Here is a 6,000-nt window from a genome sequence, read left to right on the forward strand (position 1 = left end):
CCCTATTCGTGCCCAGGTCCACCCGGGCCTCAACTGCTTCTATACTTCCTACATCTACATACACACTGCTCAAATCACTGCACAGAGCATGGCAGAGGGTAACTTTTACCATACTAATAATTTCCTGTACTAATCCACTCGCAAATAGAGTGAGGAAAAAACAACTGCCTAAAAATGTCAATAAAAGCCCTAATATCTCACATCTTATCGTCATGGACGTTGTGGAAAATGTACTTTGGGAGCAGTGGATTTATTTAGCAGTCAGCCTCAAATATAGGGTATTACTTTATGAGGCCACAGCTACAACTTTTTCAAGTTGAGCCCTGAAATGGGATCCTCTCTCCCTTATATATTTCTCGCACCAACCAGTGTCACCTTCTAACACCCTCCTAATCTCCATACCATCCTAGTCAGACTATATGACATTCTCAAACCATTACCCGCACTCCAGAGTTCCTGCCATTGGGATTGTCATAGTGTAAATCCTTCTCCGTGCACCAACCGACCACCACCTACTCCAGTTCCACCATTAGTAAATCCTACAATATCAAAGGCAGATCAACTTGCAAAACTGTGCATGTTGTTTATCAGTTAACTTGTGTCCACTGCACTGTGTTATATACATACCTGACCATCACTAAACTGGTGGAGCATACAAATGTGCATGGAAGAACTTTCTGCCTTTGGGACATCCAGTACCCAGTTGCTCAATATACTCCACCACATGATTCAAGGGTGCTACACAACACAGGTCATTTGGATCTCCCTCCCCCCCCCTTTCCCCCCTCCAGTCCCCACCTGGTACTGTTTTCCTGGACTCCATAGTTTGGAGCTGCCCATCTGTGACATCCTCACATTTCGACACCATCCTATCCTGATCTTAATCTTCATTAACACATCCCTCCTCCTAATTTTTTTCACTAAGCTTTTCTCTCCTTTTATTGTCCACCTTCACTCTCTTACCTACCTGCCCTCTTTCTGTCCACCCCTTATACTGTCATAGTTCCTAATTGTACTATTCATTCCTCTTCCTTCTAATCTATCTTTACTTTTAACTGTGCCAGTGTCATTTCTGCACTGAAGCTGGCAGTGCACTTTATCCCTGAGCTACTCTCTCTGACATCTCTCCCTTCATCCTCGTCTCCTCTCTTCCTCGCTGCAGGTCTGACTGCACTCACATCCGAGTTGGCCACTTGTCTAACTTTCATATATCGCAGATCCCTCGAACAAAAATCCTCGCTCAGTTCTTGGAAAAAAGCACAGGTCACACATGTATATGGGAAGGGTAGTAGAAGTGTACGACAAAACTACTGTCCAATATCCCACACACTGATCTGTTGTAGAATATTAGAACATAGTCTGAACGCTAACATAATGAGGCATCTTTAACAGAATGATCTCCTCACTGCCAACCACCATGTATTCCGAAAACATGAGTCATGTGAAACCCAACTCACTCCTTACTCCCACGACCTACTGAAAGCTTTGGATCAAGGGTGTCAGGAAGATGCTGTGTTGCTTCATTTCTGAAAAGCATTTGACTCAGTAACTCATCTATGCTTATTATCAAAACTACGATCTTATGGGGTGTCGAGTAAAATTTATGACTGGGTTGAGGACTTTTTGGTAGAGAAGTCATAGAATTTTATCGTCAGTTGTAGAAGTATCTTCAGATGTGCGGAAATTGTTTTGGGACCTTGCTGTTCCTGTTGTATATAAATGACCCTGCAGATAATATTAATAGTGCATTGTTATCAATAGCTGTGTTTGAGCAATTAGCTACCCTATTTTGGAAGTTGACAGTATGGATTACGTGAATGATAGTGTTACTAACTGATAAATCCTTACTGGACAAGTCTTTAAGATAATCTACATTAAAGTTATCAGAATCACTGTTTATCTTTTTTTATTGCTGTTACATAGGCCTATAGAACATCAATGTGATCTATGAACAGATTAAAATTACCCAGTGGCGTTCAGTACACCCTTACCATTATAAATGATTTAATATGAAGTTCTAGTTCTGTCCTGCATGCTTCCACAAGCTGCTTTAGGCTGATGACAATTCCTGATGATTGCAGCAGCTCCTTCTGTTTCCATTTCTGCTCTACAGAAGCAAGAGACTAATCTAAATCCTGTTACACTTAACACTTATGTATCAGTGGGCACATAATGTTCATAGAGGTAAATTATGTCAGATGGATTTGATGACTGTTATTCACCAAGGCAGATAAGTACTGTAGTTCATTAATTTTAGTTGTTAGTACTCAAATATATGATGACTTAAATATATAAGGGATCCGAAAACTGAACACGTGGAATGGTTCCATTTAAAAGTAATCACCAAACTTAATAAGGCATTGCCAAAGATGTAAAAATCTTACGGCAAAAGATTCAGACTGTGTTCAGGATGTTGCAGTATTTCCCAACCAAATTGTTGAGGCACAGCTTTGGTCCGATTGGTGGTGTGGCGGCAGGCATTATTGTGCAAAAGGCTGATTCCAGCCAGAGGGCAAATTGTTAAACAGACAGTGGAAAGATCCCACGTCTCCCCTGCCTAAGAAATCCAAAGCTGTTCACACAATTTCCAGTAAGGTCACGATAACCTCCTCCTTCAACTCCTTGGGTCCTCTGCTTGTTGAGTTCCTCAAGTGTGGAACCACAATCAATGTGCAATGCCAGGAAGACACTCTGCCAAAACTGTGACGTGCTATAACATCAAAATATCAAGGAATGCTGTCTGATCGAATCATCCTATTGCACGATAACACCCACCCCCACATCTCCAATCAGATGAAGGCTATGGTTCTCTGAATTGACTCTGTGATTTTCACATCTTTGATGACCTGAAGAAATACGTGTGGACATCAGTTTCAGTCAGACTAGGAAGTGCAAGAGGGTCAGGTTGTGGATATGTCAGCAGCCCACTGTGTTCTGTGAAACGTGAATTGATGATCTTTTCTGCCAATGTGATAGATGTCTTGAAATTACAATGAAATGAACACCCTTAGCTGCTTACAGGCATCGACATATGTCAACGGGGAAAGATGAAAATGTGTGCCCCGACAGGGACTCAAACCTGGGATCTCCTGCTTACATGGCAGACACTCTATCCATCTGAGCCACCGAGGACACAGAGGATAGCATGACTACAGGGATTTATCTTTGGCATGCCTCCCACGAAACCCACAATCTCAACATATTGTCCCACACTACATTCGTAGTGCCCCCGCCCGTTATACTCATTACTCGCGGCGTGTTGCCAATTCCCGTAAGAGTTCGGGCACTGTTTGTGCATTCGCACAGAAGAGGTTAAGGCTCACCGGCCACTTGACCATCTTCTTCTTCTGTGCAAATGCACAAACAGTGCCCGAACTCTTACGGGAATCGGCAACGCACCGCGAGAAATGAGAATAATGGGTGGGGGCACTACGAATGTATTGCGGGACAATACGTTGAGAATGTGGGTTTCGCGGGAGGTGTGCCAGAGATAAATGCCTGTAGTTGCACTATGCTCTGTGTCCTCAGTGGCTCAGATGGATAGAGCGTCTGCCATGTAAGCAGGAGATCCCGGGTTCGAGTCCCGGTCGGGGCACACATTTTCATGTGTCCCCGTTGACGTATGTCAATGCCTGTAAGCAGCTAAGGGTGTTCATTTGATTATAATTTCATTCTAACGAGCTGCATGGTGACCGATGGTATCTGTTCTTTCAGACATGTCTGAAAGAACAGATACCATCTTAGTATATATATAGGTGTCTTGATTTGTGAGGTGATTACTTTTGAATGGAACCATTCCATGGTCCCATTGTAGTGGGCTTTCAGTTTTTATCTGTCAGCCCTTTGTAAGTGGTTGGAAATAAAATTTCTGCTGATTGCTGAAAATTTTTTACCAACAACTGTTTGTGCTGATGCAGTGTCTTTCTTAAACTGAAGGTCTATTTTCATCCTAACTTCTCTTAAAACTATTTCTTTCTGAATTTCCTGTCCTAAAAAAATGTGCTGCTGTGACACCAGTAAGCACTGGTGTTTTGCCACTCACGAGTGTGACCCCCCCCCCCCCCCCTTAAGTCCCCTGTTACTAGCCCAGCCAGTTTACCAGCCAGTTTACCATTGAGTTTCTATCTGAGGCGAAGGCTGTACCTAGTATAATCCCATCTGCTAACAGAATCAATTGGGTCCACACCAATATGTGACACAGCACCTGCCATAAGCAGCTGCTCAATCTCCAAGGATGTTTGCTATTTACAGTATACAATCACGATCTACTGTACAATGCCAGTTGCTCTGTGAGACTGTTTTCAGATGATGCTGCTCTCTGTAAGAAGGTCGAAATGCCAGAAAGCTGTAGTAAAGTGCAAGAAGTCTTGCGATGAATCCATTATTGGTGTACAGACTTGCAGTTGGCCCAGAATGCAAATAACACCATTCTGTGTGTAAATAGCTAGAGAGATTCACTACTGTCCAATTACACTACTGTTGACAAGCCACCATATAAATAACAAACTTGACATACCACAGACCAAACATTCACAATGACCTAAACTGGATTGACCATATAAAATTAAATGTAGGAAAGCCTGATGCCAGGCTGAAATTCGTTCAAAAAATAGTAAGGATATTTGATTGATCCATGAAAGGAGTGGCTTACAGAACATTTGTATGAGCAATTCTGGACTATTTTCTCATCAGTCCAACAATACGAAAAAACTATTTTTTAAACAAAATTAACCTTTATCGTTGTCATGAGCAACAAATATGACAAGAAATCGGCAAATGCAAACAATGAATTGTTTTCAGGAGGTGGTTTGACTTTGGAATATAATTTTTAAACATTTTTCATATAATTAATCTCTATTATCACAGTAAGCAATGAGTATAAGAAGAAATGGGTAAAAAGTAAACAGTCAATTGTTTTAAGCAGGTGGTTTCACTTTGGAACCAATGGGACATATGATTTTAATCACCCATTATTTTAAGTGATATATTGAAAGCAATATCACATTTTTCCTAGACATGATCCGACATTCCAAACACTCATGATCTCATAATGCCTAAAACAAACTATAGTCCAAAATAACAATAAAATTAGGCATAAAATGTAATAAATTCATTTTGAAACCACTCGTGAAAGCAGTAGCATAAAATTAAATTTACAGTACAACAATATGGAAGGAAAGTTGCTACTCACCACATGGCGGAGATGCGGAGTCGCAGATAGGCACAACAAAAACACTCACAAATAAGCTTTCGGCCAGCAAGGGCTTCATTGAAAATAGGCCCTACACACACACAAAACTCTCACATATGACAGTGTGGCTTCCGTTGTTAGAGACTGCAGTCATGTGTGTGAGTTGCATGAGAGAGACACAGAGAGAGAGATACAGTTTGTGTGTGTGTGTGTGTGATAGAGAGAGAGATAATGTTACATTATAATAACTTAAGAGATGCAATCTCCTACAGTCCCAAAGCAAAGCACAATCTGTGTGCTGACTGGTGCTTTAAATTCTGTATAATGCACAATTTTCAGTTTCAACATTTTGTTGATACATGACGAGCAATGTTTTTTTCGCTATTTCATTAAGTGTTTATTAACAGATCAGTCACAGTTGCAGTACATAGTTTGACAACTAGTTTTAAACCAGATGGTTCATACTCAAGCCTGACCTACTGAGACTGCACTGAAAGTGCCTGATCTTCACAACAAACATCGCCTGTAAGTTTGATTCTGACATGCTAAGTAGGGGCATGTTGAGTGTGAGAGTCATCTGCGATCACTTTGTAAAGCACATACTGCGACTCGGATGTGTCTTATGAAGATCAGGAACTTTCAGTGTAGCCTCAGTAGGTCAACCTTGAGAATGAAAAAGTTGGTTGAAACTAGTCGCCAAACATATGAACAGCAAGTTTTGTTAACACAGTGCCTACTCATACCTGGGAAAAAAGATCCCTGAGAATTCCAGGTATGGGGGGAAGATGGTGCCATAAGAAGTTCGTGAT

This window comes from Schistocerca nitens, chromosome 11, assembly GCF_023898315.1.
Source record: "Schistocerca nitens isolate TAMUIC-IGC-003100 chromosome 11, iqSchNite1.1, whole genome shotgun sequence".
Lineage (NCBI taxonomy): Eukaryota > Metazoa > Arthropoda > Insecta > Orthoptera > Acrididae > Schistocerca > Schistocerca nitens.